The sequence below is a fragment of the Hemiscyllium ocellatum genome, unplaced genomic scaffold (genome assembly GCF_020745735.1).
Source record: "Hemiscyllium ocellatum isolate sHemOce1 unplaced genomic scaffold, sHemOce1.pat.X.cur. scaffold_441_pat_ctg1, whole genome shotgun sequence".
In the NCBI taxonomy this organism is placed as follows: Eukaryota; Metazoa; Chordata; class Chondrichthyes; order Orectolobiformes; family Hemiscylliidae; genus Hemiscyllium; species Hemiscyllium ocellatum.
The window spans coordinates 266949-293505 of record NW_026869058.1 but is presented as its reverse complement, the minus strand read 5'-3'; positions in this window follow the sequence as shown (position 1 = coordinate 293505).

Genomic DNA, 26557 nt, shown 5'->3' with positions numbered 1-26557 from the left:
AGACAGACAGAAAACGAGAGAGAGATACACAGAATACGAGAGAGAGACACTCACAGAAAACGAGAGAGAGAGAGACACGCACAGAAAACGAGAGAGATGCACATAGAAAACGAGAGACACACACACAAAATGAGAGAGAGAAACACACACACAGAAAACGAGAGAGACACACACAGAAAACGAGAGAGAAATGACACACACAGAAAGCGCGAGAGACACACACAGAAAACAAGAGAGACACATGCACAGAAAATGAGAGAGAAATGACATGCACAGAAAACGAGAGAGACACACACAGAAAACGAGAGAGAGACGCAGAAAATGAGATACACAGACACAGAAAACGAGAGAGAGAGACATACAGAAAACGAGAGAGAGATACACAGAATACGAGAGAGAGACACTCACAGAAAACGAGAGAGAGAGACACGCACAGAAAATGAGAGAGAGACACTCACAGAAAACGAGAGAGAGAGACACGCACAGAAAACGAGATGGAGAGACACGCACAGAAAATGAGAGAGAAATGACACACACAAAAATCAAGAGAGTCACACACACAGAAAACGAGAGAGAGACACAGAAAATGAGAGACACACACACAGAAAACGAGAGAGAGAGAGACACAGAAATTCGGAGAGACACACACAGAAAACGAGAGAGACACACACAGAAAACGAGAGACACACACTCACAGAAAACGAGAGAGAGAGAGACACGCACAGAAAACGAGAGAGAAATGACACGCACAGAAAACAAGAGAGTCACACACACAGAAAACGAGAAAGAGAGACACAGAAAATCAGAGAGACACACACAGAAAAGGAGAGAGACACACACAGAAAACGAGAGAGTGACACAGAAAATGAGAGACACACACAGAGAAAACGAGAGAGAGAGAGACACAGAAAATGAGAGAGAGTGACACGCACAGAAAACGAGAGACACACACACACAGAAGACAAGAGTGAGAGACACAGAAAACGTGAGAGAGATACACAGAAAACGAGAGATAGACTCACACAGAAACGAGTGCGAGACACACACAGAAAACGAGAGAGAGACACAGAAAATGAGAGACACACACACAGAAAACGAGAGAGAGAGACACACAGAAAATCGGAGAGACACACACAGAAAACGAGAGTGACACACACAGAAAACGAGAGAGAGACACACACAGAATACGAGCGAGAGAGACACGCACAGAAAACGAGAGGGAGAGACACGCACAGAAAATGAGAGAGAAATGACACACACAAAAATCAAGAGAGTCACACACACAGAAAACGAGGGAGTTAGACACAGAAAACGACAGACACCCACACACAGAAAACGAGAGAGAGACACTCACAGAAAACGAGAGAGAGAGACACGCACAGAAAACGAGAGGGAGAGACACGCACAGTAAATGAGAGAGAAATGACACGCACAGGAAACGAGAGAGTCGCACACACAGAAAACGAGAGAGAGACACAGAAAATGAGATACAGAGACACAGAAAACGAGAGAGAGAGACATACAGAAAACGATAGAGAGAGAGACACAGAAAACGAGAGAGTGAGATACACAGAAAACGCGGGAGAGACAAGCACAGAAAACGAGAGAGAGACATACACAGAAAACCAGAGAGTGAGATACACAGAAAACGCGGGAGAGACAAGCACAGAATACGAGAGAGATACACGCACAGAAAACGAGAGAGAGAGAGACACTCAGAAAACGAGAGCGAGACACACACAGGAAACGAGAGAGACACACATAGAAAACGAGACACACACACACAAAATGAGAGAGAGACACACACAAGCAGAAAACGAGAGAGACACACACACACACAGAAAATGATTGAGAGACACACACAGAAAACGAGAGAGGCACACACAGAAAACGAGACACACACACAGAAAACGGGTGACAGACACACACACACAAAACGAGAGAGAGAGATGCACAGAAAATGAGAGAGACATGCACAAACAACGAGAGAGAGAGACACACAAAAAACGAGAGAGAGAGACAGACACAGAAAACGAGAGAGAGAGACACACACAGAAAACGAGAGAGAGAGACACAGAAAACGAGAGAGAGACACACACAGAAAACGAGAGTGAGAGACACGCACTGAAAACGAGAGGGAGAGACACACACACAGAAAACGAGAGAGAAATGACGCACACAGAAAACGAGAGAGTCACACACACCGAAAACGCGAGAGCCACACACACACACAGAAAACAAGAGAGACACACACAGAAAACGAGAGACACACACTCACAGAAAACGAGAGAGAGAGAGACACGCACAGAAAACGAGAGAGAAATGACACGCACAGAAAACAAGAGAGTCACACACACAGAAAACGAGAAAGAGAGACACAGAAAATCAGAGAGACACACACAGAAAAGGAGAGAGACACACACAGAAAACGAGAGAGTGACACAGAAAATGAGAGACACACACAGAGAAAACGAGAGAGAGAGAGAGACAGAAAATGAGAGAGAGTGACACGCACAGAAAACGAGAGACACACACACACAGAAGACAAGAGTGAGAGACACAGAAAACGTGAGAGAGATACACAGAAAACGAGAGATAGACTCGCACAGAAACGAGTGCGAGACACGCACAGAAAACGAGAGAGAGACACAGAAAATGAGATACACAGACACAGAAAACGAGAGAGAGAGATACAGAAAACGACAGAGAGAGAGACTCAGAAAACGAGAGAGTGAGATACACAGAAAACGAGGGAGAGACAAGCACAGAAAACGAGAGAGAGACATACACAGAAAACCAGAGAGTGAGACAGACAGAAAACGAGAGAGAGATACACAGAATACGAGAGAGAGACACTCACAGAAAACGAGAGAGAGAGAGACACGCACAGAAAACGAGAGAGATGCACATAGAAAACGAGAGACACACACACAAAATGAGAGAGAGAAACACACACGCAGAAAACGAGAGAGACACACACAGAAAACGAGAGAGAAATGACACACACAGAAAACAAGAGAGACACATGCACAGAAAATGAGAGAGAAATGACATGCACAGAAAACGAGAGAGACACACACAGAAAACGAGAGAGAGACACAGAAAATGAGATACACAGACACAGAAAACGAGAGAGAGAGACATACAGAAAACGAGAGAGTGAGAGACACAGAAAACGAGAGAGTGAGATACACAGAAAACGCGGAAGAGACAAGCACAGAAAACGAGAGAGAGACATACACAGAAAACGAGAGAGAGACACTCACAGAAAACGAGAGAGAGAGACACGCACAGAAAACGAGAGAGAGAGACACGCACAGAAAACGAGAGGGAGAGACACGCACAGAAAACGAGAGAGAAATGACACACACAAAAATCAAGGGAGTCACACACACAGAAAACGAGAGAGAGACACAGAAAATGAGAGACACACACAGAAAACGAGAGAGAGAGAGACACAGAAAATCGGAGAGACACACACAGAAAACGAGAGAGAGACACAGAAAATAAGAGAGAGTGACACACATAGAAAACGAGAGGGAGAGACACACACAGAAGACAAGAGTGAGAGACACAGAAAACGAGAGACACACAGAAAATGAGAGAGAGTGACACGCATAGAAAACGAGAGATACACACACAGAAGACAAGAGTGAGAGACACAGAAAACGTGAGAGAGATACACAGAAAACGAGAGGGAGACTCGCACAGAAACGAGTGCGAGACTCACACAGAAAACGAGAGAGAGACACAGACAGAAACTGAGAGAGAGACTCGCACAGAAAACGAGAGAGAGAGACACACAGAAAACGAGACAGACACACACAGAAAACGAGAGAGAGACACTCACAGAAAACGAGAGAGAGAGACACGCACAGAAAATGAGAGAGAGACACTCACAGAAAACGAGAGAGAGAGACACGCACAGAAAATGAGAGGGAGAGACACGCACAGAAAATGAGAGAGAAATGACACGCACAACAAACAAGAGAGTCACACACACAGAAAACGAGAGAGAGACACAGAAAATGAGAGACACACACACAGAAAACGAGGGAGAGAGAAACACACACAGAAAACGAGAGAGAGACAAAGAATATGAGAGAGAGAGAGACACGAACAGAAAACGAGAGAGAGAGATGCACAGAAATTGAGAGACACATACAAAAAACGAGAGAGAGAGACAGGCACAGAAACGAGATAGAGAGACACACAGAAAATGAGAGCGAGAGACACGCACTGAAAACGAGTGGGAGAGACACGCACAGTAAACGAGAGAGAAATGACACGCGCAGAAAACGAGAGAGTCTCACACACACAGAAAACGCGTGAGACACAGACAGAAAACAAGAGAGACGCACACAAAAAACGAGAAACACACACAAAGAAAACGAGAGAGACACACACACAGAAAACGAGAGGGAGAGACACGCATAGAAAACGAGAGAGAAATGACACGCACAGAAAACAAGAGAGTCACACACACAGAAAACGAGAGAGACACAGAAAATGAGCGACACACACAGAAAATGAGAGAGAGAGACACACAGAAAATGAGAGAGAGTGACACGCATAGAAAACTAGACACACACACACACAGAAGACAAGAGTGAGAGACACAGAAAACGTGAGAGAGATACACAGAAAACGAGAGAGAGACTCGCACAGAAACGAGTGCGAGACACACACAGAAAACGAGAGAGAGACACAGACAGAAACTGAGAGAGAGACTCGCACAGAAAACGAGTGAGAGAGACACACACAGAAAACGAGAGAGAGACACAGACAGAAACTGAGAGAGAGACTCGCACAGAAAACGAGTGAGAGAGACACACAGAAATAGAGAGTGAGACATACTCAGAAAACGAGAGAGAGACACACACAGAAAACGAGAGAGAGACACAGAATACGAGAGAGAGACACGCACAGAAAACGAGAGAGACACATATAGTAAACGAGAGCGCGAGACACACACAGAAAATGAGAGAGAGACACAGACAGAAATTGAGAGAGAGACACGCACAGAAAACGAGAGAGAGAGAGACACACACAGAAAATGAGGGAAAGAGACACACAGAATACGAAAGAGACAGACACAGAAATCGAGAGAGAGAGAGACACGCACAGAAAGCGAGAGAGAGACACACACAGAAAACGTGAGGGAGACACACAGAAAACGAGAGCGAGAGACACGCACTGAAAACGAGAGAGAAATGACATACACAGAAAACGAGAGAGTCACACACACAAAACGCAAGAGACACGCACAGAAAACAAGAGAGACACACACACAGAAAACGATAGAGACACACACAGAAAACGAGACACGCAAACACACAGAAAACGAGAGAGAGAGACACTCACAGAAAACGAGAGAGAGAGAGAGACACACAGAAAACGAGAGAGAGACACAGAATACGAGAGAGAGACACGAACAGAAAACGAGAGAGAGAGACACACAGAAAACGAGAGAGAGACACAGAATACGAGAGAGCGAGACACACACAGAAAATGAAAGAGAAATGACACGCACAGAAAACGAGAGAGTCACACACACAGAAAACACGAGAGACACACACAGAAAACAAGAGAGACACACACACAGAAAACGAGGGAGACAGACACAGAAAACGACAGACACCCACACACAGAAAACGAGAGAGAGACACTCACAGAAAACGAGAGAGAGAGACACGCACAGAAAACGAGAGGGAGAGACACGCACAGTAAATGAGAGAGAAATGACACGCACAGGAAACGAGAGAGTCGCACACACAGAAAACGAGAGAGAGACACAGAAAATGAGATACAGAGACACAGAAAACGAAAGAGAGAGACATACAGAAAACGATAGAGAGAGAGACACAGAAAACGAGAGAGTGAGATACACAGAAAACGCGGGAGAGACAAGCACAGAAAATGAGAGAGAGACATACACAGAAAACCAGAGAGTGAGATACACAGAAAACGCGGGAGAGACAAGCACAGAATACGAGAGAGATACACGCACAGAAAACGAGAGAGTGAGACACTCAGAAAACGAGAGAGAGACACACACAGGAAACGAGAGAGACACACATAGAAATCGAGACACACACACACAAAATGAGAGAGAGACACACAAGCAGAAAACGAGAGAGACACACACACACACAGAAAATGATTGAGAGACACACAGAAAACGAGAGAGGCACACACAGAAAACGAGACACACACACAGAAAACGGGTGACAGACACACACACACAAAACGAGAGAGAGAGATGCACAGAAAATGAGAGAGACATGCACAAACAACGAGAGAGAGACACACACAAAAAACGAGAGAGAGAGACAGACACAGAAAACGAGAGAGAGAGAGAGACACACACAGAAAACGAGAGAGAGAGACACAGAAAACGAGAGAGAGACACACACAGAAAACGAGAGTGAGAGACACGCACTGAAAACGAGAGGGAGAGACACACACAGAAAACGAGAGAGAAATGACGCACACAGAAAACGAGAGAGTCACACACACCGAAAACGCGAGAGTCACACACACAGAAAACAAGAGAGACACACACAGAAAACGAGAGACACACACTCACAGAAAACGAGAGAGAGAGAGACACGCACAGAAAAGGAGAGAGAAATGACACGCACAGAAAACAAGAGAGTCACACACACAGAAAACGAGAAAGAGAGACACAGAAAATCAGAGAGACACACACAGAAAAGGAGAGAGACACACACAGAAAACGAGAGAGTGACACAGAAAATGAGAGACACACACAGAGAAAACGAGAGAGAGAGAGACACAGAAAATGAGAGAGAGTGACACGCACAGAAAACGAGAGACACACACATACAGAAGACAAGAATGAGAGACACAGAAAACGTGAGAGAGATACACAGAAAACGAGAGATAGACTCACACAGAAACGAGTGCGAGACACACACAGAAAACGAGAGAGAGACACAGAAAATGAGATACAAGACACAGAAAACGAGAGAGAGAGATACAGAAAACGACAGAGAGAGAGACTCAGAAAACGAGAGAGTGAGATACACAGAAAACGAGGGAGAGACAAGCACAGAAAACGAGAGAGAGACATACACAGAAAACCAGAGAGTGAGACAGACAGAAAACGAGAGAGAGATACACAGAATACGAGAGAGAGACACTCACAGAAAACGAGAGAGAGAGAGACACGCACAGAAAACGAGAGAGATGCACATAGAAAACGAGAGACACACACACAAAATGAGAGAGAGAAACACACACACAGAAAACGAGAGAGACACACACACACACACAGAAAATGATTGAGAGACACACAGAGAAAACGAGAGAGGCACACACAGAAAACGAGACACACACACAGAAAACGGGTGACAGACACACACACACAAAACGAGAGAGAGAGATGCACAGAAAATGAGAGACACACACAGAGAAAACGAGAGAGAGAGAGACACTGAAAATGAGAGAGAGTGACACGCATAGAAAACGAGAGACACACACACACAGAAGACAAGAGTGAGAGACACAGAAAACGTGAGAGAGATACACAGAAAACGAGAGGGAGACTCGCACAGAAACGAGTGCGAGACTCACACAGAAAACGAGAGAGAGACACAGACAGAAACTGAGAGAGAGACTCGCACAGAAAACGAGTGAGAGAGACACACACAGAAAACGACAGAGAGAGACACAGACAGAAACTGAGAGAGAGACTCGCACAGAAAACGAGAGAGAGAGACACACAGAAAACGAGACAGACACACACAGAAAACGAGAGAGAGACACTCACAGAAAACGAGAGAGAGAGACACGCACAGAAAATGAGAGAGAGACACTCACAGAAAACGAGAGAGAGAGAGACACGCACAGAAAATGAGAGGGAGAGACACGCACAGAAAATGAGAGAGAAATGACACGCACAAAAAACAAGAGAGTCACACACACAGAAAACGAGAGAGAGACACAGAAAATGAGAGACACACACACAGAAAACGAGGGAGAGAGAGACACACACAGAAAACGAGAGAGAGACAAAGAATATGAGAGAGAGAGAGACACGAACAGAAAACGAGAGAGAGAGATGCACAGAAATTGAGAGACACATACAAAAAACGAGAGAGAGAGACAGGCACAGAAACGAGAGAGAGAGACACACAGAAAATGAGAGCGAGAGACACGCACTGAAAACGAGTGGGAGAGACACGCACAGTAAACGAGAGAGAAATGACACGCGCAGAAAACGAGAGAGTCTCACACACACAGAAAACGCGTGAGACACAGACAGAAAACAAGAGAGACGCACACAAAAAACGAGAAACACACACAAAGAAAACGAGAGAGACACACACACAGAAAACGAGAGGGAGAGACACGCATAGAAAACGAGAGAGAAATGACACGCACAGAAAACAAGAGAGTCACACACACAGAAAACGAGAGAGACACAGAAAATGAGCGACACACACAGAAAATGAGAGAGAGAGACACACAGAAAATGAGAGAGAGTGACACGCATAGAAAACTAGACACACACACACACAGAAGACAAGAGTGAGAGACACAGAAAACGTGAGAGACACTCACAGAGAACGAGAGAGAGAGACACGCACAGAAAACGGGTGACAGACACACACTCACAGAAAACGAGAGAGAGAGAGACAGAAAATCAGAGAGACACACACAGAAAACGAGAGAGACACACACAGAAAACGAGAGAGTGACACAGAAAATGAGAGACACACACAGAGAAAACGAGAGAGAGAGAGACACTGAAAATGAGAGAGAGTGACACGCATAGAAAACGAGAGACACACACACAGAAGACAAGAGTGAGAGACACAGAAAACGTGAGAGAGATACACTGAAAACGAGAGAGAGACTCGCACAGAAACGAGTGCGAGACACACACAGAAAACGAGAGAGAGACACAGACAGAAACTGAGAGAGAGACTCGCACAGAAAACGAGTGAGAGAGTGACACACAGAAAACGAGAGAGAGACACAGACAGAAACTGAGAGAGAGACTCGCACAGAAAACGAGTGAGAGAGACACACAGAAATAGAGAGTGAGACATACTCAGAAAACGAGAGAGAGACACACACAGAAAACGAGAGAGAGACACAGAATACAAGAGAGAGACACGCACAGAAAACGAGAGAGAGAGACACATATAGTAAACGAGAGCGCGAGACACACACAGAAAATGAGAGAGAGACACAGACAGAAATTGAGAGAGAGACACGCACAGAAAACGAGAGAGAGAGAGACACACACAGAAAATGAGGGAAAGAGACGCACAGAATACGAAAGAGACAGACACAGAAATCGAGAGAGAGAGAGACACGCACAGAAAGCGAGAGAGAGACACACACAGAAAACGTGAGGGAGACACACAGAAAACGAGAGCGAGAGACACGCACTGAAAACGAGAGAGAAATGACACACACAGAAAACAAGAGAGACACACACACAGAAAACGAGGGAGACAGACACAGAAAACGACAGACACACACACACAGAAAACGAGAGAGAGACACTCACAGAAAACGAGAGAGAGAGACACGCACAGAAAACGAGAGGGAGAGACACGCACAGTAAATGAGAGAGAAATGACACGCACAGGAAACGAGAGAGTCGCACACACAGAAAACGAGAGAGAGACACAGAAAATGAGATACAGAGACACAGAAAACGAGAGAGAGACATACAGAAAGCGATAGAGAGAGAGACACAGAAAACGAGAGAGTGAGATACACAGAAAACGCGGGAGAGACAAGCACAGAATACGAGAGAAATACACGCACAGAAAACGAGAGAGACACTCAGAAAACGAGAGAGAGACACACACAGAAAACGAGAGAGACACACATAGAAAACGAGACACACACACACAAAATGAGAGAGAGACACACACAAGCAGAAAACGAGAGAGACACACACACACACAGAAAATGATTGAGAGACACACACAGAAAACGAGAGAGGCACACACAGAAAACGAGACACACACACAGAAAACGGGTGACAGACACACACACACAAAACGAGAGAGAGAGATGCACAGAAAATGAGAGAGACATGCACAAACAACCAGAGAGAGACACACACAAAAAACGAGAGAGAGAGAGACACACACACAGAAAACGAGAGAGAGAGAGACACAGAAAACGAGAGAGAGACACACACAGAAAACGAGAGTGAGAGACACACACTGAAAACGAGAGGGAGAGACACACACAGAAAACGAGAGAGAAATGACGCACACAGAAAACGAGAGAGTCACACACACCGAAAACGCGAGAGTCACACACACAGAAAACAAGAGAGACACACGCAGAAAACGAGAGACACACACTCACAGAAAACGAGAGAGTGACACAGAAAATGAGAGACACACACAGAGAAAACGAGAGAGAGAGAGACACAGAAAATGAGAGAGAGTGACACGCACAGAAAACGAGAGACACACACACACAGAAGACAAGAGTGAGAGACACAGAAAACGTGAGAGAGATACACAGAAAACGAGAGATAGACTCGCACAGAAACGAGTGCGAGACACACATAGAAAACGAGAGAGAGACACAGAAAATGAGATACACAGACACAGAAAACGAGAGAGAGAGATACAGAAAACGACAGAGAGAGAGACTCAGAAAACGAGAGAGTGAGATACACAGAAAACGAGGGAGAGACAAGCACAGAAAACGAGAGAGAGACATACACAGAAAACCAGAGAGTGAGACAGACAGAAAACGAGAGAGAGATACACAGAATACGAGAGAGAGACACTCACAGAAAACGAGAGAGAGAGAGACACGCACAGAAAACGAGAGAGATGCACATAGAAAACGAGAGACACACACACAAAATGAGAGAGAGAAACACACACGCAGAAAACGAGAGAGACACACACAGAAAACGAGAGAGAAATGACACACACAGAAAGTGCGAGAGACGCACACAGAAAACAAGAGAGACACATGCACAGAAAATGAGAGAGAAATGACATGCACAGAAAACGAGAGAGAGACACAGAAAATGAGACACACACACACAGAAAACGAGAGAAAGAGACACACAGAAATAGAGAGAGAGACATACTCAGAAAACGAGAGAGAGACACACAGAAAACGAGAGAGAGACACAGAATACGAGAGAGAGACACGCACAGAAAACGATAGAGAGAGACACATATAGTAAACGAGAGAGCGAGACACACACAGAAAACGAGAGAGAGACACAGACAGAAATTGAGAGAGAGACACAGATAACGAGGGAAAGAGACACACACAGAAAATGTGTGGCACGGTGGCACAGTGGTTTCTGTGTGTGTGTCACTCTCGTTTTCTGTGCACGTCTCTCCCTCTCATATCCTGTGCATGTCTCTCTCTCGTTTTCTGTGTCTCTGTCTCTCTCTCTCGTTTTCTGTGTCTGTATCCCTCTCTCTCGTTTTTTGTGTGTGTCTCGCTCTCGTTTCTGTGCGTGTCTCTCTCTCGCTTTGTGTGTATCTCTCCCTCTCATATTCTGTGTGTGTCTCTCTCTCTTTTTCTGTGCAGTGGTTAGCACTGCTGCCTCACAGCGCCTGAGACCCGGGTTCAATTCCCGACTCAGGCGACAGACTGTGTGGAGTTTGCACGTTCTCCCCGTGTCTGCGTGGGTTTCCTCCGGGTGCTCCGGTTTCCTCCCACAGTCACAAAGATGTGCGGGTCAGGTGAATTGGCCATGCGAAATTGCCCGTAGTGTTAGGTAAGGGGTAAATGTAGGGATATGGGTGGGTTGCGCTTCGGCGGGTCGGTGTGGACTTGTTGGGCCGAAGGGCCTGTTTCCACACTGTAAGTAATGTAATGTAATCTAATCTAAAGTAATGTAATGTAATGAATACGAAAGAGACAAACACAGAAAGCGAGAGAGAGGCACACACAGAAAATGTGAGGGAGACACACAGAAAACGAGAGAGAAATGACACGCACAGAAAACGAGAGAATCACACACACAGAAAACGCGAGAGACACACACAGAAATCAAGAGAGACACACACAGAACATGAGAGGGAAACACACAGAAAACGAGAGAGAGACACACACAAAAAACGAGAGAGAGAGAGACGTAAAACGAGATAGACACACACAGAAAATGAGAAAGAAAGACACACAGAAAACGAGAGAGACACACACACAGAAAACGAGAGAGGGACACACAGAAAACGAGAGAGAGACATGCACAGAAAATGAAAGAGACACACAGAAAACGAGAGTGACACACAGAAAACGAGAGAGAGACACACACACAGAAAATGAAAGAGACACACAGAAAACGAGAGTGACACACAGAAAACGAGAGAGATAGACACACAGAAAATGAAAGAGACACACAGAAAACGAGAGTGACACTCAGAAAACGAGAGAGAGAGACACACACAGAAAATGTGAGAGGGAGCGACACAGAACACGGGAGAGACACACAGAAAACGAGAGGGAGAGAGACACAGAAAACGAGAGAGACACACAGAAAAGGAGAGAGATAGACACACAGAAAACGAGAGAGAGACACACACAGAAAACGAGAAAGAAAGACACACAGAAAACGAGAGAGGGACACACAGAAAAGGAGAGAGACAGACACACACTGAAACGAGAGAGAGAGACCCGCACAGAAAATGAGAGAGACATGCACAGAAAACGAGGGAGAAACACGCACAGAAAAACAGAGAGTGAGACACACAGAACACGAGAGAGAGTCACACAGAATACGAGAGAGACACACGCACAAGAAAAAGAGAGAGATAGAGACACACAGAAAACGAGAGAGAGACACACACAGAATATGAGAGGGAGAGATACACACAAAGCGAGAGAGAGAGACGCACAGAAACGAGAGCGAGACACACACAAAAATCGAGAGAGAGGGATACAGACACAGAAAACGAGAGAGAGAGAGAGAGAGAGAGAGACAGAAAACGAGAGACATGCACAGAATATGAGAGGGAGAGACGGGCACAGAAAACGAGAGTGACACACACAGAGAAAACGAGAGAGAGGGATACAGTCACAGAAAACGAGAGAGAGAGAGAGAGGGAGACAGAAAACGAGAGAGAGACATGCACAGAATACGAGAGGGAGAGACGTGCACAGAAAACGAGAGTGACACACACAAAGAAAACGAGAGAGAGAGACACTCACAGAAAATGAGAGAGACACGCACAAAAGGAGAGAGACAGACACACACAGAAAACGAGAGACACACACAGAAAACGAGAGAGACATGCACAGAAAACGAGAGAGAGACATGCAGAAAACGATAGAGAGAGACACACAGAAAACGAGAGATTGAGATAAACAGAAAACGAGAGAGAGACACGCACAGAAACGAGTGCGAGACACACACAGAAAATGAGAGAGAGACACAGACAGAAACTGAGAGAGACACACAGAAAAAGAGGGAAAGAGACACACAGAAATAGAGAGAGAGACATACTCAGAAAACGAGAGAGGGAGACACACAGAAAACGAGAGAGAGACACAGAATACGAGAGAGAGACACGCACAGAAAATGAGAGAAGACACACACACAGAAAAAAGAGAGACACACACAGAAAACAAGAGAGAAATGACACGCACAGAAAACGAGAGAGACACACACACAGAAAACGGGGAGAGAGAGAGACAGAAAATGAGAGAGAGAGAGACACAAACAGAAAACGAGAGACAGACATACACACAAAGCGAGAGAGAGACACGCACAGGAAACGAGAGAGGAAGACAGACAGAAAACGATAGAGAGACACACATAGAAAAGGAGAGAGAGACACACAGAAAACGAGAAAGAGAGATACACAGAAAACGAGAGAGAGAGATCCACGCAAAGCGAGAGAGAGACACACAGAGAAAACGAGAGAGACACACACACACAGAAAACGTGAGAGAGATACACAGAAAACGAATGAGAGAGAGAGACACGCACAGAAACGAGTGCGAGACACACACAGAAAACGAGAGAGAGACACAGTCAGAAACTGAGAGAGAGACTCGCACAGAAAATGAGTGAGAGAGATACACACAGAAAACGTGAGAGGGAGACACACAGAAATAGAGAGAGAGACATACTCAGAAAACGAGAGAGGGAGACACACAGAAAACGAGAGAAAGAGACACACAGAAATAGAGAGAGAGACATACTCAGAAAACGAGAGAGGGAGACACAAAGAAAACGAGAGAGAGACACAGAATACGAGAGAGAGACACGCACAGAAAACGAGAGAGAGAGACACATATAGTAAACAAGAGAGCGAGACACACACAGAAAACGAGAGAGAGACACAGACAGAAATTGACAGAGAGACACGCACAGAAAACGAGAGAGAGACACACACAGAAAGCGAGAGAGAGACACACACAGGAAATGTGAGGGAGACACACAGAAAACGAGAGCGAGAGACACGCACAGAAAACGAGAGAGACACACACACAGAAAACGAGAGAGACGTACAGAAAGCGAGAGAGAGACACGCACAGAAAACGAAAGAGAGACACACAGAAAACGAGAGAGACACACACAGAAAACGAGAAAGAGAGAGACAGAAAATGAGAGAGACACAAACACAAAAAACGAGAGACACACAGAAAATGAGAGAGAGAGACATACACAGAAAACGAGAGAGAGAGACACGCACAGAAAACGAGAGAATCACACACACAGAAAACAAGAGAGACACACACACAGAAAACGCGAGAGACGTACAGAAAGCGAGAGAGAGACACGCACAGAAAACGAACGAGAGACACACAGAAAACGAGAGAGACACACACAGAAAACGAGAAAGAGAGAGACAGAAAATGAGAGAGAGACACACACAAAAAACGAGAGAGACACACACACACAGAAAACGAGAGGGAGACGCACACAGAAAACGAGAGAGAGAGAGAGACACGCACAGAAAACGAGAGAGACACACACAGAACATGAGAGGGAGACACACAGAAAACGAGAGAGAGACACACACAAAAAACGAGAGAGAGAGACAGGCACAGAAAACGAGAGAGAGAAACACACAGAAAATGAGAGCGGGAAACACGCACTGAAAACGAGTGGGAGAGACACGCACAGAAAACGAGAGAGAGAGACATGCACAGAAATTGAGAGAGACAGACACAGAAAACGAGAGAGAGAGAGACACAGAAAACGAGAGAGAGACACACACAAAAAACGAGAGAGAGACAGACACAGAAAACGAGAGAGAGACACACACAAAAAACGAGAGCGAGAGACAGACGCAGAAAATGAGAGAGTGAGAGGGAGAAACACGCACAGAAAAACAGAGAGAGAGACACACAGAATACGGGAGAGACACACGCACAGAAAAAGAGAGAGATAGAGACACACAGAAAACGAGAGAGAGACACACACAGAATATGAGAGGGAGAGATACACACAAAGCGAGAGAGAGACATGCACAGAAACGAGAGCGAGACACACACAAAAAATGAGAGAGAGGGATACAGACACAGAAAACGAGAGAGAGAGAGAGAGAGAGACAGAAAACGAGAGAGAGACATGCACAGAATACGAGAGGGAGAGACGCGCACGGAAAACGAGAGTGACACACACACAGAAAACGAGAGAGAGAGACACTCACAGAAAATGAGAGAGACACACACAAAAGGAGAGAGACAGACACACACAGAAAACGAGAGAGACAGACACAGAAAACCAGAGGGAGACACACACACAAAAAGGAGACAGAGAGACATACAGAAAACGATAGAGAGAGAGACACAGAAAACGAGAGATTGAGATACACAGAAAACGAGAGAGAGACACGCACAGAAACGAGAGAGAGAACTGCACAGAAAACGAGAGAGACACACACAGAAAACGAGGGAGAAACACGCACAGAAAAACAGAGAGTGAGACACACAGAAAACGCGAGAGGGGCACACAGAATACGAGAGAGAGACACACAGAATACGAGAGAGACACACACACAGAAAAAGAGAGAGAGAGAGACACACAGAAAACGAGAGAGAGACACACACAGAATACGAGAGAGAGACACGCACAAAAAACGAGAGAGAGAGAGACACGCACGGAAAACGAGGGAGAAACACGAGAGAGAGACCCGCACAGAAAATGAGAGAGACACGCACAGAAAACGAGGGAGAAACACGAGAGAGAGAGACCCGCACAGAAAATGAGGGAGAAACAGAGAGTGAGGCACGCAGAATACGAGAGAGAGACACACAGAATACGGGAGAGACACACGCACAGAAAAAGAGAGAGATAGAGACACACAGAAAACGAGAGAGAGCCACACACAGAATATGAGAGGGAGAGATACACACAAAGCGAGAGAGAGACACGCACAGAAACGAGAGCGAGACACACACAAAAAATGAGAGAGAGGGATACAGACACAGAAAACGAGAGAGAGCGAGAGAGAGAGAGAGGGAGACAGAAAACGAGAGAGAGACATGCACAGAATACGAGAGGGAGAGACGCGCACAGAAAACGAGAGTGACACACACAAAGAAAACGAGAGAGAGAGACACTCACAGAAAATGAGAGAGACACACACCAAAGGAGAGAGACAGACACACACAGAAAACGAGAGACACACACAGAAAACGAGAGAGACATGCACAGAAAACGAGAGAGAGACATACACAAAACGATAGAGAAAGAGACACAGAAAACGAGAGATTGAGATACACAGAAAACGAGAGAGAGACATGCACAGAAAAACAGAGAGTGAGAGACACAGAAAACGCGAGAGAGGCACACAGAATACGAGAGAGAGACACACAGAATACGAGAGAGACACATGCAAAAAAAACGAGAGAGTGAGATACAGATACAGAACATGAGAGAGAGAGAGAGACACAGAAAACAAGAGAGACACACAGAAAACGAGAGCGAGAGACACGCACTGAAAACGAGAGCGAGAGACAAGCACAGAAAATGAGAGAGAAATGACACGCACAGAAAACGAGAGAATCACACACACAGAAAATGCGAGACACACACACAGAAAACAAGAGAGACACACACACAGAAAACGAGAGAGACGTACAGAAAGCAAGAGAGAGACACGCACAGAAAACGAAAGAGAGACACACAGAAAACGAGAGAGACCCACACAGAAAACGAGAAAGAGAGAGACAGAAAATGACAGAGACACACACACAAAAAACGAGAGACACACAGAAAATGAGAGAGAGAGACATACACAGAAAACGAGAGAGAGAGACACACACAGAAAACGAGAGAGACACACACACACAGAAAACGAGAGGGAGACGCACACAGAAAACGAGAGAGAGAGAGACACGCACAGAAAACGAGAGAGACCCACACAGAAAACGAGAAAGAGAGAGACAGAAAATGACAGAGACACACACACAAAAAACGAAAGACACACAGAAAATGAGAGAGAGAGACATACACAGAAAACGAGAGAGAGAGACACACACAGAAAACGAGAGAGACACACACACACAGAAAACGAGAGGGAGACGCACACAGAAAACGAGAGAGAGAGAGAGACACGCACAGAAAACGAGAGAGACACACACAGAACATGAGAGGGAGACACACAGAAAACGAGAGAGAGACACACACAAAAAACGAGAGAGAGAGAGAGAGAGAGACACGTAAAACGAGAGTGACACACACAAAACGAGAAAGAAAGACACACAGAAAACGAGAGAGACACACACACAGAAAACGAGAGAGGGACGCACAGAAAATGAGAGAGATAGACACACAGAAAATGAAAGAGACACACAGAAAACGAGAGTGACACACAGAAAACGAGAGAGAGAGAGACACACACAGAAAATGAGAGAGGGAGAGACACAGAACACGGGAGAGACACACAGAAAACGAGAGGGAGAGAGACACAGAAAACGAGAGAGACACACAGAAAAGGAGAGAGACAGACACACACAGAAACGAGAGAGAGAGACCCGCACAGAAAATGAGAGAGACACGCACAGAAAACGAGGGAGAAACATACACAGAAAAACAGAGAGAGAGACACACAGAATACGGGAGAGACACACGCACAGAAAAAGAGAGAGATAGAGACACACAGAAAACGAGAGAGAGACACAGACAGAAACTGAGAGAGAGACATGCACAGAAAACGAGACAGAGAGAGACACACAGAAAACGAGAGACACACACACACAGAAAACGAGAGGGACAGACACGCACAGAAAATGAGAGAGAAATGACACGCACAGAAAACGAGAGAGTCGCACACACAGAAAACGAGAGAGAGACACAGAAAACGAGAGACACACACAGAAAACGGGTGACAGATACACACACAGAAAACAAGAGGGAGAGACACGCACAGAAAATGAGAGAGAAATGACACACACAGAAAACGTGAGAGACGCACACAGAAAATGAGACACACACACACAGAAAAGAAGAGAGAGAGAGACACACACAAACAACGAGAGAGAGAGACACACAAAAAACGAGAGAGAGAGACAGACACAGAAAACGAGGGAGAGAGACACAGAAACCGAGAGAGAGAAACACAGAAAACGAGAGAGAGACTCGCACAGAAACTTGTGTGAGACACACACAGAAAACGAGACAGAGACACAGACAGAAACTGAGAGAGAGACTCGCACAGAAAACGAGACAGAGAGAGACACACAGAAAACGAGAGACACACACACACAGAAAACGAGAGAGAGAGACACGCACAGAAAACGAGAGGGACAGACACGCACAGAAAATGAGAGAGAAATGACACGCACAGAAAACGAGAGAGTCGCACACACAGAAAACGAGAGAGAGACAAAGAAAATGAGAGACACACACAGAGAAAACGAGACACACACACACAGAAAAGGAGAGAGAGAGACACACACACAGAAAACGAGAGAGACACACACAGAAGACGAGAGACACATGCACACTGAAAACGAGAGAGAGACACTCACAGAAAACGAGAGACAAACACAGAAAACGGGTGACAGACACACACACAGAAAACGAGAGAGAGTGATGCACAGAAAATGAGAGAGACATGCACAAACAACGAGAGAGAGACACACACAAAAAACGAGAGAGAGAGACAGACACAGAAAACGAGAGACTGACACAGAAAACGAGAGAGAGACACACAGAAAACGAGAGCGAGAGACACGCACTGAAAACGAGAGCGGGAGACACGCACAGAAAACGAGAGAGAAATGACACGCACAGAAAACGAGAGAGTCACACATACAGAAAACGAGAAAGAGACATACACAGAAAACGAGAGAGATCCACATAGAAAACGAGAGACACACACACAAAATGAGAGAGAGAAACACACACGCAGAAAACGAGAGAGACACACACAGAAAACGAGAGAGAAATGACACACACAGAAAGCGCGAGAGACACACACACAGAAACGCGAGAGACACACACAGAAAACGAGACACACACACACAGAAAAGGAGAGAGAGACACACACACAGAAAACGAGAGAGACACACACAGAAAACGAGAGACACACGCACACTGAAAACGAGAGAGAGATACACACAGAAAACGAGAGACACACACAGAAAACGGGTGACAGACACACACACGGAAAACGAGAGAGAGATACACACAGAAAATGAGAGAGACAGACACAAACTACGGGAGAGAGAAACACACAAAAAACGAAAGAGAGAGACAGCCACAGAAAACGAGAGAGAGACACAGAAAACGAGAGAGAGAGACACACAGAAAACGAGAGAGAAATGACACGCACAGAAAACGAGAGAGTCACACACACAGAAAACGCGAGAGACACACACAGAAAACGAGAGAGACACACACACAGAAAATGAGAGAGACAGACACAGTAAACGACGGACACACACACAGAAAACGAGAGAGAGACACTCACAGAAAACGAGAGAGAGAGACATGCACAGAAAACGAGAGGGAGAGACATGCACAGTAAATGAGAGAGAAATGACACGCACAGAAAACTAGAGTCGCACACACAGAAAACGAGAGAGAGACACAGAAAATGAGAGACACACACAGAGAAAACGAGAGAGAGACATACAGAAAACGATAGAGAGAGAGAGACACAGAAAACGAGAGAGTGAGATACACAGAAAACGCGGGAGAGACAAGCACAGAAAACGAGAGAGAGATACACAGAAAATGAGAGAGAGACTCGCACAGAAACGAGTGCGAAACACACACAGAAAACGAGACAGAGACACAGACAGAAACTGAGAGAGAGACTCGCACAGAAAATGAGTGAGAGAGACACACACAGAAAACGAGAGAAAGAGACACACAGAAATAGAGAGTGAGACATACTCAGAAAACGAGAGAGAGAGACACACAGAAAACGAGAGAGAGACACAGAATACGAGAGAGAGACACGCACAGAAAACGAGAGAGAGAGACACAGACAGAAACTGAGAGAGAGACACGCACAGCAAACGAGAGAGAGACACACATATAGTAAATGAGACAGCGAGACACACACAGAAAACGAGAGACAGACACAGACAGAAACTGAGAGAGACGCACACAGAAAACGAGAGACACACGCACACAGAAAACGGGTGGCAGACACACACACAGAAAATGAGAGAGAGTGATGCACAGAAAATGAGAGAGACATGCACAAACAACGAGAGAGAGACACACACAAAAAACGAGAGACAGAGACAGACACAGAAAACGAGAGACTGACACAGAAAACGAGAGAGAGACACACAGAAAACGAGAGCGAGAGACACGCACTGAAAACGAGAACAGGAGACACGCACAGAAAATGAGAGAGAAATGACACGCACAGAAAACGAGAGTCACACATACAGAAAACGAGAGAGACACACACAGAAAACGAGAAAGAGACATACACAGAAAACGAGAGAGATGCACATAGAAAACGAGAGACACACACACAAAATGAGAGAGAGAAACACACACGCAGAAAACGAGAGAGACACACACAGAAAATGAGAGAGAAATGACACACACAGAAAGCGCGAGACACACACACAGAAAACAAGAGAGACACACGCACAGAAAACGAGAGAGACACACACAGAAAACGAGAGAGAGACACTCACAGAAAACGAGAGAGAGAGACACGCACAGAAACCGAGAGAGACACGCACAGAAAATGAGAGAGAAATGACACGCACAGAAAACGAGAGAGTCGCACACACAGAAAACGAGAGAGAGACACAGAAAATGAGAGACACACACAGAGAAAACGAGACACACACACACAGAAAAGGAGAGAGAGAGAGACACACACAGAAAACGAGAGAGACACACACAGAAGACGAGAGACACATGCACACTGAAAACGAGAGAGAGACACTCACAGAAAACGAGAGACACACACAGAAAACGGGTGACAGATACACACACAGAAAACAAGAGGGAGAGACACTCACAGAAAATGAGAGAGAAATGACACACACAGAAAACGTGAGAGACGCACACAGAAAATGAGACACACACACACAGAAAAGAAGAGAGAGAGACACACACACAGAAAACGAGAGAGACACACACAGAAAACGAGAGACACACGCACACTGAAAACGAGAGAGAGACACACACAGAAAACGAGAGACACACACAGAAGACGGGTGATAGACCCACACACAGAAAACGAGAGAGAGAGAGACACACACAGAAAATGAGAGAGACACGCACAAACAACGAGAGAGAGACACACACAGAAAACGACAGAGAGAGACAGACACAGAAAACGAGAGAGAGAGACACAGAAACCGAGAGAGAGACACACAGAAAACGAGAGAGAGACTCGCACAGAAACGAGTGTGAGACACACACAGAAAACGAGACAGAGACACAGACAGAAACTGAGAGAGACACTCGCACAGAAAACGAGTGAGAGAGACACACACAGAAAACGAGAGAAAGAGACACATATAAATAGAGAGTGAGACATACTCAGAAAACGAGAGAGACACAGAAAACGAGAGAGACACACAGAATACGTGAGAGAGACACGCACAGAAAACGAGAGAGAGTGAGACACATATAGTAAATGAGAGAGCGAGACACACACAGAAAACGAGAGAGAGACACAGACAGAAACTGAGAGAGAGACATGCACAGAAAACGAGACAGAGAGAGATACACAGAAAACGAGAGACACACACACACAGAAAACGAGAGGGACAGACACGCACAGAAAATGAGAGAGAAATGACACGCACAGAAAACGAGAGAGTCGCACACACAGAAAACGAGAGAGAGACACAGAAAACGAGAGACACACACAGAAAACGGGTGACAGATACACACACAGAAAACAAGAGGGAGAGACACGCACAGAAAATGAGAGAGAAATGACACACACAGAAAACGTGAGAGACGCACACAGAAAATGAGACACACACACACAGAAAAGAAGAGAGAGAGACACACACACAGAAAACGAGAGAGACACACACAGAAAACGAGGGACACACGCACACTGAAAACGAGAGAGAGACACACACAGAAAACGAGAGACACACACAGAAGACGGGTGACAGACACACACACAGAAAACGAGAGAGAGAGAGACACACACAGAAAATGAGAGAGACACGCACAAACAACGAGAGAGAGACACACACAGAAAACGACAGAGAGAGACAGACACAGAAAACGAGAGAGAGACACAGAAACCGAGAGAGAGACACACAGAAAACGAGAGAGAGACTCGCACAGAAACGAGTGTGAGACACACACAGAAAACGAGACAGAGACACAGACAGAAACTGAGAGAGAGACTCGCACTGAAAACGAGTGAGAGAGACACACACAGAAAACGAGAGAAAGAGACACACATAAATAGAGAGTGAGACATACTCAGAAAACGAGAGAGACACACAGAAAACGAGAGAGACACACAGAATACGTGAGAGAGACACGCACAGAAAACGAGAGAGAGTGAGACACATATAGTAAATGAGAGAGCGAGACACACACAGAAAACGAGAGAGAGACACAGACAGAAACTGAGAGAGAGACACGCACAGAAAACGAGACAGAGAGAGACACACAGAAAACGAGAGACACACACACACAGAAAACGAGAGGGACAGACACGCACAGAAAATGAGAGAGAAATGACACGCACAGAAAACGAGAGAGTCGCACACACAGAAAACGAGAGAGAGACACAGAAAATGAGAGACACACACAGAGAAAACGAGACACACACACACAGAAAAGGAGAGAGAGAGACACACACACAGAAAACGAGTGAGACACACACAGAAGACGAGAGACACATGCACACTGAAAACGAGAGAGAGACACTCACAGAAAACGAGAGACAAACACAGAAAACGGGTGACAGACACACACACAGAAAACGAGAGAGAGTGATGCACAGAAAATGAGAGAGACATGCACAAACAACGAGAGAGAGACACACACAAAAAACGAGAGAGAGAGACAGACACAGAAAACGAGAGAGACACACACAGAAAACGAGAGACACACGCACACTGAAAACGAGAGAGAGACACACACAGAAAACGAGAGACACACACAGAAGACGGGTGACAGACACACACGCAGAATACGAGAGAGAGAGAGAGACACAGAAAATGAGAGAGACACGCACAAACAACGAGAGAGAGACACACACAAAAAACGAGAGAGAGAGACAGACACAGAAAACGAGAGAGAGAGACACAGAAACCGAGAGAGAGACACACAGAAAACGAGAGAGAGACTCGCACAGAAACGAGTGCGAGACACACACAGAAAACGAGACAGAGACACAGACAGAAACTGAGAGAGAGACTCGCACAGAAAACGAGTGAGAGAGAGACTCGCACAGAAAACGAGAGAAAGAGACACACAGAAATAGAGAATGAGACATACTCAGAAAACGAGAGAAACACACAGAAAACGAGAGACACACACAGAAAACGTGAGAGAGACACACACGGAAAACGAGAGAGAGTGAGACACATTTAGTAAATGAGAGAGCGAGACACACACAGAAAACGAGAGAGAGACACAGACAGAAACTGAGAGAGAGACATGCACAGAAAACGAGACAGAGAGAGACACACAGAAAACGAGAGACACACGCACACTGAAAACGAGAGAGAGACACACACAGAAAACGAGAGACACACACAGAAGACGGGTGACAGACACACACGCAGAATACGAGAGAGAGAGAGAGACACAGAAAATGAGAGAGACACGCACAAACAACGAGAGAGAGACACACACAAAAAAACGAGAGAGAGAGACAGACACAGAAAACGAGAGAGAGAGACACAGAAACCGAGAGAGAGACACACAGAAAACGAGAGAGAGACTCGCACAGAAACGAGTGCGAGACACACACAGAAAACGAGACAGGGACACAGACAGAAACTGAGAGAGAGACTCGCACAGAAAACGAGTGAGAGAGAGACTCGCACAGAAAACGAGAGAAAGAGACACACAGAAATAGAGAATGAGACATACTCAGAAAACGAGAGAGACACACAGAAAACGAGAGACACACACAGAAAACGTGAGAGAGACACACACGGAAAACGAGAGAGAGTGAGACACATTTAGTAAATGAGAGAGCGAGACACACACAGAAAACGAGAGAGAGAGACACAGACAGAAACTGAGAGAGAGACACGCACAGAAAACGAGACAGAGAGAGACACACAGAAAACGTGAGACACACACACACAGAAAACGAGAGAGAGACACACACAGAAAACGAGAGACGCACGCACACAGAAAACGGGTGACAGACACACACACAGAAAACGAGAGAGAGTGATGCACAGAAAATGAGAGAGACATGCACAAACAACGAGAGAGAGACACACACAAAAAACGAGAGACAGAGACAGACACAGAAAACGAGAGACTGACACAGAAAACGAGAGAGAGACACACAGAAAACGAGAGCGAGAGACACGCACTGAAAACGAGAGCGGGAGACACGCACAGAAAACGAGAGAGAAATGACACGCACAGAAAACGAGAGAGTCACACATACAGAAAACGAGAAAGAGACATACACAGAAAACGAGAGAGATCCACATAGAAAACGAGAGACACACACACAAAATGAGAGAGAGAAACACACACGCAGAAAACGAGAGAGACACACACAGAAAACGAGAGAGAAATGACACACACAGAAACGCGAGAGACACACACACAGAAAACGAGACACACACACACAGAAAAGGAGAGAAAGAGACACACACATAGAAAACGAGAGAGACACACACAGAAAACGAGAGACACACGCACACTGAAAACGAGAGAGAGATACACACAGAAAACGAGAGACACACACAGAAAACGGGTGACAGACACACACACAGAAAACGAGAGAGAGAGACACACAGAAAATGAGAGAGACAGACACAAACTACGGGAGAGAGACACACACAAAAAACGAAAGAGAGAGACAGCCACAGAAAACGAGAGAGAGACACAGAAAACGAGAGAGAGAGACACACAGAAAACGAGAGAGAAATGACACGCACAGAAAACGAGAGAGTCACACACACAGAAAACGCGAGAGACACACACACAGAAAACGAGAGAGACACACACACAGAAAACGAGAGAGAGAGACATGCACACAAAACGAGAGGGAGAGACACGCACAGAAAATGAGAGAGAAATGACACGCACAGAAAACGAGAGTCGCACACACAGAAAACGAGAGAGAGACACAGAAAATGAGAGACACACACAGAGAAAACGAGAGAGAGACATACAGAAAACGATAGAGAGAGAGACACAGAAAACGAGAGAGTGAGATACACAGAAAACGCGGGAGAGACAAGCACAGAAAACGAGAGAGAGATATACACAGAAAACCAGAGAGTGAGACAGACAGGAAACAAGAGAGAGATACACAGAATACGAGAGAGAGACACGTACAGAAAACGAGAGACAAACACAGAAAACGGGTGACAGACACACACACAGAAAACGAGAGAGAGAGATGCACAGAAAATGAGAGAGACACGCACAAACAACGAGAGAGAGAGACAGACACAGAAAACGAGAGAGAGACACAGAAAACGAGAGAGAGAGACACAGAAAACGAGAGAGTCACACACACAGAAAACGTGAGAGACACACACAGAAAACAAGAGAGAGAGACACACACACAGAAAATGAGAGAGAGAGAGAGAGAGAGACAGACAGAAAACGAGAGACACACGCACACTGAAAACGAGAGAGAGACACACACAGAAAACGAGAGACACACACAGAAGACGGGTGACAGACACACACACAGAAAACGAGAGAGAGAGAGACACACACAGAAAATGAGAGAGACACGCACAAACAACGAGAGAGAGACACACACAAAAAACGAGAGAGAGAGACAGACACAGAAAACGAGAGAGAGAGACACAGAAACCGAGAGAGAGACACACAGAAAACGAGAGAGAGACTCGCACAGAAACGAGTGCGAGACACACACAGAAAACGAGACAGAGACACAGACAGAAACTGAGAGAGAGACTCGCACTGAAAACGAGTGAGAGAGACACA